At 39.9% G+C, this 12888-nt stretch overlaps 1 long non-coding RNA gene across 1 annotated transcript; it reads left to right on the forward strand.

Annotated features, from left to right (window-relative positions):
• The first annotated feature begins 370 nt into the window (after positions 1 to 370).
• LOC149210347 (uncharacterized) lies at positions 371 to 1205 on the forward strand. Its single transcript, XR_016252285.1, has 3 exons — positions 371 to 500; positions 594 to 686; positions 859 to 1205. It is a non-coding gene; the product is annotated as an uncharacterized LOC149210347 (long non-coding RNA).
• The last annotated feature ends 11683 nt before the right edge of the window (positions 1206 to 12888 follow it).

The raw sequence follows: 12888 nt of genomic DNA on the forward strand, positions 1-12888 counted from the left end.
AATGGAGTTGTTCCTTTCTAGCCATATGCCCCAAGTGACCATCAAAGGGAGAGATCATATGTTTTTTGGATGTTTTCTTTATAGCCATTTTTTTACACATATCCATAGAGTCCCCATGCCATTGATGTGAATTACTTGTTCGGTTTTTTTTAACCAAAATTTTTAACCAAACAAGAAAAATTAAAAAAATGCCTCCAGATCAAAGACTGAAACAAAGACCTATTGACATACCTTTTAAAGTATGGAAAGAACTTGTAAAATCATATGAGAAGTTGGATGCACAAAGAAAAGCCAGCAATGAGAGCATTCAGGTATTGAACTTTTCATTAAACATTATTTAGAATGTATTAATACTTATAAGTATATTATACATGTATTTGTGTGAAAATAAATTGAATTGGTTTATGTTTAAGGACAAGGCATCCAAGGCGAGGTTAACCAAGACAAAAGTCACTCATCGTAGTGGCTAGAAAGGTTTAAAAGCACTGATAACAACCTTTGTAAGTATATTAAACATGTGATATTTTTTTAATAAATTTTGTACTAGAAGAAAGTCATTGTTATCTAATTTCTCCCTATTTACTGATTGATAGGAACTAAAATATGGAAGACCTCCAAATCATTTGGAAAAGGAGGTGCTGCAGCAAAAGAGATGGGTTGAATTTGTTGTTTGGATGGACTCTATGGTATGTAATCTTAGTTGGATTTCCAATATACTTTTAAACCATATTTTCATTTTATTTTTTAGTACTATTAGATATTATATCTTACCTCATTTTATGGTTAACATTGTATAACAAAAACATGCGTTGTGTTATGTAATTAATACTAACATGTAATATTGATTTTTTTTGTCAGAATGCTATAGGTAATGATTGCCAAGACGATGATCCAAATTATGTTCAACATATATCAGGAGATGATGAGGATGAGGATGAGGATGATGGTGGTGAAGGAGGAGATGATGATGATAGTTGCGGTGTTGGTGATGATGTGGATCAGAGTAATGAGGATGGTCAAGATGATCATGAGGATGATCTTGGTGGTGGTAGCTAGGCATGCACATGCATTGTTTTTTATGAAGAAATTATTGTGTAGAATGACATTGTTATGTTTAGATGGGTGTTGTGAATTTACCCTATATCAATGAGACATTTTGATTTTGTAATCATACGATGAGTTTGATTTATGTATGTTGTTAATTTATCGTAGAATAACGATATTCATGAAATGTTTTGATTTGTTAATCATATTTGAATTTTACTTGTTTTGATTAAAAATAATACTGATTTTATTAGTATTATGTTACTATTTTATACATGTTTTGAAAATTGTTAATGACACATTGTTATTTTTTTGGATGGATGTTGTCAATTTCTCTTAAATTTCTTTACAAATGATTTTGAATTGTGATATCTGCTTTAATGATATTTAGAAACTATCATATATTTCACTATGAATCTATAAAGGGGGTCATATATGTAAATAAAAATATACTCTATATAAGAAGTCAAATGCGGATGTAACCATGGATGCAAAATTGAAAGTAAAATTGGATGTTAAACTAGGAATTAATACAAAATGCAAACAATTGACATACAAAGTGTTTTAAATTAGAAGTGAAAAATTCTGCAATAGTTGACACAAAGAAGGGAACAAAACATGGCATACAAAAGGATATCAAATTGGGCAAAAACAAGGACACATAAATGGGCACCAAATTAGATGCAAAAAAAGACAACAACTAGATGTAAAATAAGATGCAAAGTTGAGCGTTAAAAAGAAGAAAAAAACGTTACAAATTAATATTCCAAATGATGATGCAAATAATGGTGTAAATTTGGGATGCAAACTTGGGTGCAAAAAAGGAAAAAAAAAAGATGTAAGAAAAGACATAAAACAAGATGCAAAATGGGGCTGAAAAAAAGTGAAACCAAGGATGCCATATTGGATGTAAAAAATGATTCCTAATCACATGCAAATTTAGGCTCGAACTCAGACACAAAATTATATGCAAATGTGGACACAAAATGAGGCAAAAAAAGATGCAAATTTGGATGGTGAAAACGATGTAAAACTAGACACCAAAAAAATGCAAAATTGGATGAAAAAGTTGGTGTAAATAATGGTGCAACATTGGACACAATTAGACACAAAAAAATGGTGCAAAAAGGGGCATAAAATAGCTTAAACTTGGATGCAAAACTTGGTGCAAAAACAAATACAAAAGTAGATGTAAAAAATGGCTCTAAATTGAATGTACCATTAGACACAAAAAAAGATGCAAAGGTGGACACAACACATGACTCAACATAAGATGCAAATATAAATGCAAATTTTGATGCTCAAAATGATGTAACATTAGATGCAAGAGATGGTGTTAAAAATGATGCAAAATTGGATGAAACAAATGACGCAAATATGGTGCAAAATGAGATGGGAAAAATGGAGACAAATCAAACGTAAATGTGGATGTAAAAAATGGTCCAAAAAAAGATGCAAAAATGGGCACAAAAATGTATGCAAAATTTGGTGCTAAATCAAATTCAACACATGGTGCAAAGATAGGCACCAAAGCTAGTGCCAAAATAGAAGCAAAAACTAGTGTAAGACTAGATACAAAACCTGGCGTAAGACTAGATGCAAAAACTGACACAAAATGGATGCATAAAAAGACGTTAAATTGGATTCAAAATACAGTGTAAACTTGATGCAAATGATGGTGCAAAAATGGAAGCAAAGAATGACACAAAATAGGAAGCAAAAGAGAATGAAAAATAGACGCAAAAAATGACACAAAACTAGAAGCAAAACCTGTCATAAAATAAGATGCAAATCTTGGTTCAAAATTTGACGCAAAAAATGATGCATAGTTTGGTGTAAAAAATGATGCAAAATCTAGCGTGAAAAGGGATGCAAAATCAGGTGCAAAAAAGGACGCTTTAAAAATTGTACAATAGAGCCAGATTTAGCGCCAGGTTGCTCATCACAATTACAAAAAAATGCACTAAAATCTGGCGCTAAATCTGGCGCAAATCGCTGGTTTTGTTGTAGTGAAAGGGGCGCTACCACCTCAGCCGACTCAAAACCTGTAGATGATGTGGTCTGAGGCGCACAAAGAGGATCCAAACATGAATATAGTGCTTTGAAGTGGAATCACAACTGGAGATGACAAGGGGAACAACCTGAAGACAATATATTAGTTCACAAAGCTTCGATGAAGGAGGTTGATTACGATTTGGAGCACGCACGTGAAACCTTCATGGAAGTGAAGAAGAACTTTGCTGAGGCCTCCACCTTAGGGAACAAGGATAAGCCCGATCAAGGGATGGACCCTTCTATGCTTACAACCTTCCTAGAGACCTGCATGAAGTTACTACGCGATAGCAAGGTTGTGAAGGGGTTGTAGGAGCTTATAAATAGACGTGCTAGAAACACTCAGGGTGAACTACATGTAGTACGAAATATTGGTAAGCATAAAACTAGGACAGGACGGGAGATGAGACTGACCGCGCAGCTAGGAGAGTATGAAATGGATCAGGTTATTTTGGACCTGGGATCAGACGGGAACGTCCTACCGAAGAAAACTTGGTTGTTGGCATTATGATACATATGTTGTACTTGATGGCAACCCACTCATCTCAGATAATAAATTATAGTGTAGAGAAAAGTTCACGCACTTATATGCAGAGAAAATTTTATTTCATGTAGAGAAACGTTCACGCACATTTATGCAGAGAAAAGTTTATTTCATGTAGAGAAAAGTTCACGCACTTTTATGCAGAGAAAAGTTTATTTCATGTAGAGAAAAAGTTCACGCACTTATATGTTGGAGAAATTAACTTTGGTCCATGGTAGTTAGTCCTTGGCATTTGAACCTATGAGGAAAAGCGCGTATATGTTGGAGAACTTACCTTTGGTCCATGGTAGTTAGTCCTTGGTATTTGAACTTATGAGGAAAAGCGCGTATATGTTGGAGAAATTACCTTTGGTCCATGGTAGTTAGTCCTTGGTATTTGAACCTATGAGGAAAAGAACGTATATGTTGGAGAACCTACCTTAGGTCCATGGTAGTTAGTCCTTGGTATTTGAACCTATGGTTTTGGACCATGGTACTTCGTCAAAAGTGTTGGTCTCACGTACTTTCATGGTTGGTTCATGGTATTAGTCCAACAGTTTTTTGATCCTATGGTTTTGGCCCGTGGTATTGTGAAAGGCCTAAGCCTATATAAAGCAAAGGAGATCACTTGGCTAATTCATCCTTGCAATTGAATATCTTAAGATCTGAAATATTGGGTTATTGTTTTGAAAGTTTGATCTATGAAAGTGAAGTTGAAAGCGAATCTGTGAAGGGTGATCTCTCGAGCGCTGCAGCTGCGGAAGTGCGGAGGCGCCACAGAAGGCGCAGTGCGGAGGCGCCACAGAAGACGCAGTGCGGAGGCGCCACAGAAGGTACAGTGCAGAGGCGCCATAGAAGGCGCAGTGCGGAGGCGCCATAGAAGGTGCAGTGCAGAGGCGCCATAGAAGGTGCAGTGCGGAGGCGCCACAGAAGGCGTAGTGCAGAGGCGCCATAGAAGGCGCAGTGCGGAGACGCCACAGAAGGCGCAGTGCGGAGGCGCCACAGAAGGCACAGTGCAGAGGCGCCACAGAAGGCGCAATGCAGAGGCGCCACAAAAGGCGTAGTGCAGAGGCGCCACAGAAGGCGCAGTGCGGAGGTGCCACAGAAGGCGCAGTGCAGAGGCGCCACAGAAGGCGCAGTGCGGAGATGCCACAGAGGCACCACAGAAGGCGCAGTGTGGAGGCACCACAGAAGGCGCAGTGCGGAGGTGCCATAGAAGGCGCAGTGCGGAGACACCACAGAGGCGCCATAGAAGGCGCAGTGCGGAGGCGCCACAGAAGGCGCAAGTGCGGTGGTCGTGGTGCCACAGAAGGCGCATGTGCGGAGGTAGTACAGATATCAGCAGATCTATACGAGTGAAGTTGCGATCCCTGCTTAAAATTTGTTTTAACTACCTTTGACTATTCTGCAGGGTTTTGGGTGCATAACTGATGTTTGGTTACTGGTATTGAGTTCAGATAACAACATGATTAATGACTTATCTTTATGTACTAGATCTGGTTGATAACTCTCATAATATCATTGTATATGTATGGATCTGGTGATTGGGTGATTTAGAAGGTTGTTTGATTATGAGCTTCAATGTTTTTGTTGGGTCCAGTATGAAAATTGGATGAAAAGTGGCCTTTCATATTATGTGTTGTGCTTCAGTGTATCTAGTCTGAAAATTGATGAAACGTGGTACCTGGAGGAGAGAAGATTGTAGGCCAGCGCCTATGTACTAGTATCTAAGCTAGTACAAAAGCTAAGGGAGATCTTTGGAGAATTGTAGCAGGTAGCAGCCTGCGTACTAGTAAATGGATCGACTAGAACAAGAGCAAAGGGGGTTGTAGCTCCCGTACTGGTATAAGACTGCACCAGTACAAATATTGTAAAAGGATTTTTCTTATTAAGAAGAAGATTGAGATGACTTGCAGCAGGTGGTTTTTCTCCCACATTGGGTTTCCACCTTATATCATGGTGTTCATGTGTGTGCCTTATGTTTGATGATCTATTCTCTATTACAGCATCTGTTATCTGATAATATGGTTGATAATGTTCTAATGCACTCATTGAAGATCAATTAACTTAATCATAAGAAGTTGTGGAAGTAGCATATATGAATCTGATTATGGAAATGAAAAAGTTTTATTAATGTGATAATACTGATTCACCCCCCCTCTCAGTATTATTTCCAACAATTGGTATCAGAGCAGGTCCTTTGATAGAAGCTTGATCGCTTGAAGGAGATCCGTGGAACAATGGGAAAGAAGCTTAAGAAGAAAGCACCTAAGAAAAAGAAGTCATCTCAGAAGAACTATGACAGTGGGAGAATCGATTGGGGATTAGGTATAAGAAGCTCTTCAGATTCAGAATCAGATTTAGAATCATTATCACGTATGAATATATTATCCTCTGATGTTCCTGCTATCTTTCCTTTTGGAAGAGATGAAAGTGATAGCGAAACTACTGAATTTTCTCTTATGGGTGAACAAGAAAGATATCAAATAGAGGCAGAATTTAAAAGGCTGACAGACATAATTAGAGATCAACAAGATCTATTGAAAAAAAGGGAATGTGATTTCAAAGAAGAAGCTACCAAACTAAAGGCCCAACTAGAAGAAGGAAACAAGGTAAGAAAGCTACTCAAGGACAAGGAAGACCAATGCCAAAAATTGCAGCATGAAGTGACATGATTAAGAAAAGAAGTCAACGAAAGAAGCACAACCATCAAAAAACTCAAAGATAGATCCAGCTACTATGAAAATCTTGAAGCTACAATCCTCTCACTAAAATGAGATCTTGAAGAATCAAAGAAGCAGAATACAGATCTACTCCAAGCTATTGAAAAACAAGAAAACGAAGTCACCACCTTAAAATCTCAACTAGAATGTGCCTTCCGAGTTCGTCAAATGCAGCAGGATCTGAATGAAGAACAAGAAAAGGAGATTCTCAAACTAAGGGAACAAATGGAAGAAGGAAGGAAAGCTAAAGAAGATTTGAAAAAGCAATCTCTTGAAAAGGAAGAACAGCTTCAGGTTGAGGTAAATATCTTGAAAGGTAAACTAGAAGAAAAGGATAAGCTTTTACGATTTCAAGATAGTTCTAAAGTCTTGGATGATATTCTTAGTAGTCAAAGGTCTCCTGCTATAAAGACTGGTCTTGGTTTCCATGAATCTATTGAAGGTGAATCTAGTTCACAAGGTGAGGCAAGGAACTTTAAAGAGAAATCTAAAGTGATCAACAAAGAAATGAAAGATCAATCTCATCATCAACCAAGAAAAGAGATTCCTCAAAGAAAATCCTTTACTCCTCCTATGAATAATGTTGAATGTTATGTATGTCATAATCTTGGACATGTTGCAGCTAGATGTAGAAGAAGAAGGGTTCAAGACCATTATGCAGAAAGATCATCACATTCAAGGTACTTTTATGGATATTGCTTTGCTTGCAATATGTTTGGTCACAAAGCTGCTGATTGTTACAGGAGGAATATGAAACATGTAAGATGTTATGCATGTAACAAGCTTGGACATATAGCTAAGTAATGCAGGAACAAAGTGTGGGCACCATATCAAAAGGAGAAAATGTCATCATCACGCTTGAAGATATGGAGGAAAAAGGAAGTATAGTCAGAAAAAGGCGGCACTGCACAACGTACAGACATACCAGAATCAGAGGGAGCTGAAAGTACAAAAATTCAGTGTCCTGAATCTCATATGCAAACTCCATAAAGGAAAGTTGCATATATACGTGAGTTAGTTACTGCACAGTCGCGTATATGATTGTTTGAAGAAAGGCAGTAGGGACAGATTCAAGAGAAGGATCAGTTTTTCTCTAGTTAATAATAATGATGTGTGGATATGATGGTTAGAAGTGTTTTGGTTGTAACTTGATATTGATGATGTCGTGATACTTCTCATTGATATGCATGATCAGACAGATGGCACAGGTTTAGAGGGAGCATATGGACTTAATGCATTATTGGCATTATGGTTAATAGTCCTTGGTGATGATACTTATATGGATAAATGATTCATCTTGCTATGGTTGTGAGTTGTTCACATGGTTCTTGGATCAGATTTATGGTTGATTCTCTAATGATGCTTGCATGGGAAGCACTTAGCTTGAATTCACATATTCTTGATGTTGAGTCACTCATATGCTGTTGTCGTCATATGCATAAAGATCATATATTACAGTTATGATTCCTTTCATTCTTGGCACAAATGGATGAGGATTGTTGGCTGGATACAGGGATGATTATTCAAAGTTGCATTGTTGGAGACATGATGATAATGAGCTCTTATCTATATGATGATAGGATTGTTTCATACATATGTTGATTAATGCAGATATTCCCAATTGATGATACTTGATTCATGTAGATCTGGATGGCTATGATGTTTCTCACATAGAATGTGAAATTTTGTTGATGCATACATACCTTGATGATTCATGCACTAATACAAGTTGTTGGTCTAGTTGCTGTTGACAGATACTATGGAGCAGATCATAAAGTGTTGTTGCTGATGTTCATCTTATTTAGGTGATGTCATATCAAGACTCATGATGTAATAGTGTCATCTCTTCAGGTCATGTAACGACCTATGTTGGTTTCCCCACTATGCCTGGGATGAAGATGTAATGTATTTGGTTTTCATTTTTCTGATATATCCCCACTTGGTTGGGTGATGGATGTATGTATTGAATCTTTTAGGAAGGTCATTTTTGATGTAAAACATCCTTTTGCAGACCTTTCTTACAATCAGGGGGAGCCTGAGCATGAACAACACTATATAGCAGAGCAGACATTTCAGCTTGTTCTCAGAAAGAGCATGATCAAATTGGTGCACCATGACATATACAAAGGGGGAGCTCATTCAGAGATTTCAACAGGTACTCAGGGGGAGCTTATAATGCATTTTTGGCATTATGGAGGACGTACAGAAGGAGATCTTGGATGCTGGTCTGATTATTGCTGCAATCTATCTCTTTCATGGTCATGGATTATGGTTCTTCTTTGCAGATCTGGTTTATAGTCAGGGGGAGCATGTTCTTAGGGGGAGCATAACCCTTTTCCCTTGATGTCAAAGGGGGAGAGTGATTGGTTGTTGTTTCCATCAAGTCCAAAGGGGGAGATTGTTGGCATTATGATACATATGTTGTACTTGATGGCAACCCACTCATCTCAGATAATAAATTATAGTGTAGAGAAAAGTTCACGCACTTATATGCAGAGAAAAGTTTATTTCATGTAGAGAAAAGTTCACTCACTTTTATGCAGAGAAACGTTTATTTCATGTAGAGAAAAGTTCACGCACTTTTATGCAGAGAAAAGTTTATTTCATGTAGAGAAAAAGTTCACGCACTTATATGTTTGAGAACTTACCTTTGGTCCATGGTAGTTAGTCCTTGGTATTTGAACCTATGAGGAAAAGCGCGTATATGTTGGAGAACTTACCTTTGGTCCATGGTAGTTAGTCCTTGGTATTTGAACCTATCAGGAAAAGCGCGTATATGTTGGAGAAATTACCTTTGGTCCATGGTAGTTAGTCCTTGGTATTTGAACCTATGAGGAAAAGCGCGTATATGTTGGAGAACTTACCTTTGGTCCATGGTAGTTAGTCCTTGGTATTTGAACCTATGAGGAAAAGTGCGTATATGTTGGAGAACTTACCTTTGGTCCATGGTAGTTAGTCCTTGGTATTTGAACCTATGGTTTTGGACCATGGTACTTCGTCAAAAGTGTTGATCTCACGTACTTTCATGGTTGGTTCATGGTATTAGTCCAACAGTTTTTTGATCCTATGGTTTTGGCCCGTGGTATTGTGAGAGGCCTAAGCCTATATAAAGCAAAGGATATCACTTGGCTAATTCATCCTTGCAATTGAATATCTTAAGATCTGAAATATTGGATTATTGTTTTGAAAGTTTGATCTATGAAAGTGAAGTTGAAAGCGAATTTGTGAAGGGTGATGTCTCGAGTGCTGCAGCTGCGGAAGTGTGCAGGCGCCACAGAAGGCGCAGTGCGGAGGCGCCATAGAAGGCACAATGCAGAGGCACCACAGAAGGCGCAGTGCGGAGGTGCCACAGAAGGCGCAGTGTAGAGGCGCCACAGAAGGCGCAGTGTGGAGGTGCCACAGAAGGCGCAGTGCAGAGGCGCCACAGAAGGCGCAGTGCGGAGGCGCCATAGAAGGCACAATGCAGAGGCACCACAGAAGGCGCAGTGCGGAGGCGCCACAGAAGGCGCAGTGTAGAGGCGCCACAGAAGGCGCAGTGCGGAGGCGCCACAGAAGGCGCAGTGCAGAGGCGCCACAGAAGGCGCAGTGCGGAGACGCCATAGAGGCGCCACAGAAGGCGCAGTGTGGAGGCGCCACAGAAGGCACAGTGCAGAGGTGCCACAGAAGGCGCAGTGCGGAGGCACCACAGAAGGCACAATGCAGAGGCGCCACAAAAGGCGCAGTGCGGAGGTGCCACAGAAGGCGGAGTGCAAAGGCGCCATAGAAGGCGTAGTGCAGAGGCGCCACAGAAGGTGCAGTGCGGAGGCGCCACAGAAGGCGCAGTGCGGAGACGCTACAGAGGCGCCATAGAAGGCGCAGTGCGGAGGTGCCCCAGAAGGCGCAGGTGCGGTCGTCGCTGCGCCACAGAAGGCGCAGGTGCGGTGGTCGCGGCGCCACAGAAGGCATAGGTGCGGAGGTAGTACAGATATCTGCAGATCTATACCAGTGAAGTTGCGATCCCTGCTTAAAATTTGTTTTAACTACCTTTGACTATTCTGCAGGGTTTTGGGTGCATAACTGATGTTTGGTTACTGGTATTGAGTTCAGATAACAGCATGATTAATGACTTATCTTTATGTACTAGATCTGGTTGATAACTCTCATAATATCATTGTATATGTATGGATCTGGTGATTGGGTGATTCAGAAGGTTGTTTGATTATGAGCTTCAATGTTGTTGTTGGGTCCAGTATGAAAATTGGATGAAAAGTGGCCTTTCAGATTATGTGTTGTGCTTCAGTGTATCCAGTCTGAAAATTGATGAAACGTGGTACCTGGAGGAGAGAAGATTGTAGGCCAGCGCCTATGTACTAGTATCTAAGCTAGTACAAAAGCTAAGGGAGATCTTTGGAGCATTGTAGCAGGTAGCAGCCTGCGTACTAGTAAATGGATCAGATAGTACAAGAGCAAAGGGGGTTGTAGCTCCCGTACTGGTATAAGACTGCACCAGTACAAATATTGTAAAAGGATTTTTCTTATTAAGAAGAAGATTGAGATGACTTGCAGCAGGTGGTTTTTTTCCCGCATTGGGTTTCCACCTTATATCATGGTGTTCATGTGTGTGCCTTATGTGTGATGATCTATTCTCTATTACGACATCTGTTATCTGATAATATGGTTGATAATGTTCTAATGCACTCATTGAAGATCAATTAATTTAATCATAAGAAGTTGTGGAAGTAGCATATATGAATCTGATTATGGAAATGAAAAAGTTTTATTAATGTGATAATATTGATTCACCCCACCCTCTCAGTATTATTTCCAACATTGGTAACAGATGGGGAGACCCGCACTGCAATGGTCTCTAATTCAGCTAAGAATGGTGAACCAGTAGAAGATCATCCCCATGGGGTGGCTGCAGGGGGTGACTGTAGATATTGAAGGTGCAAGAGCACTGGCTGATTTCGAGGTAATTGAAATTGTGGATGAAAACAACCCCTATCCTACGCTCCTGGGAATTGATTGGGCTACTGATATGAACGGGGTAATCAATTTAAAGAAGCGAAAGATGATATTTGAGAAGAAATCGCTCCACATCATAGTACCCCTAGATCTTGCTGAAGGATCGCGCTATACTGAACCAGTCCATGATTATGAGAGCAATGACGATATAGAATGTATCTATAAGATAACATCGCAAGACCAAGATTGGTTGAATACAACAATGGATGGATGAATTACATGGGATTGTGAGAGTTCCTAAACCTCAGACTCTGATGAAGAATTAGAGCGTTGGAAGAATCAATTACATCAAATAACAACACTGAGTTGTAACATGATGACCAAGTCATTGCACTGTGTGTCGTCAGAGGTAATAAATATGCCCACTTATGATGGCCTGAATGATGTAGATATCTTTTGGATGCATTTGAGAGGGAGGTACCAAAGAAGCAACGCTTCCAGGCTTTGGATTGGGCACTGCGTGCTATGCCTGCACGATGGTGGGGTATGCATAAGGGAAGCTTTGATGATTGGTGTGAATGTAGGAATATGATGAGAACACACTTTGGGAAGTCGAAGGTGCGAATGATAGACAATTATGATGGGTAGGATGATCTGCATGCGCACTTGGCCAAATGGGCTCAAGCTTATGGAGAGAAGCCCCAACCTGAATGGGTGCACTTGTTCTATCACACCCTGGATGTCATCCCGATGAACTGGTACGTAGAATCGGAGCTCCTCCATGGTACAGTTGAATGGGATATTTTGCACAAAGGATTCATAATGACATTCGTCTTCGAAGACGGGTTTGACTGTATTGATGAGGTGCTACAAGAAGTGAAAGCAACAATCTTTAGTATACCGCAGGGTCCTTTGGACCCGGTTCAGCCTCAGTAGGCTACTTTGCTGAGTCACATGCTGGAATGCTATAACATGACCACTGAGGAAGAAGATGAGGATCTGTGAAAGATTAACATCCCTAAAACCAAAGGTCACCATGAGGTTGAAGGACCGCATATTTAGAATCTTGATATAACTGCGCCACTGAAAACGAAACAAGTAAACATTGGTATGGAGGCAGAGCCCAAATTCGCGAAGATTGGAGACTACTGGGATGATGCAATGGTGGATAAGGTTGCTGAATTACTCTGCAAATACCAAGATTTATTCCCTACCAAGTCTACGGATCTAAAAGGGAGAATCAAAGACCTAGGTCTTATGAATATCACGTTGAAACCTGACGTGAAGCCGGTTAAGAAAAGACCTTACCATATCAATCCGAAGTATAAGGACAAGGTCTCCTTAGAGCTAGACAAGATGCTCGCGGCAGGCATCATTGAGCCTGTGGAAGAGTTTGACTGGTTAAGCCCAATGGTGGTACAGGAGAAGAAGTAGAAGGATGAAATAAGGATATGCGTGGACCTCATAAATTTGAATGATGCTTGTGTACATGATCATTTACTGACTCCATTCACGGATGAAGTGTTGGACAATGTAGGTGACCAGGAAGCATATTCCTTCATTGATTGGTTCTATGGGCACCACTAGATCAAAATCGCGCCG

This window comes from Pinus tabuliformis, chromosome 1_2, assembly GCF_031772625.1.
Source record: "Pinus tabuliformis cultivar Carrire ecotype Pingquan chromosome 1_2, CPIR1, whole genome shotgun sequence".
In the NCBI taxonomy this organism is placed as follows: Eukaryota; Viridiplantae; Streptophyta; class Pinopsida; order Pinales; family Pinaceae; genus Pinus; species Pinus tabuliformis.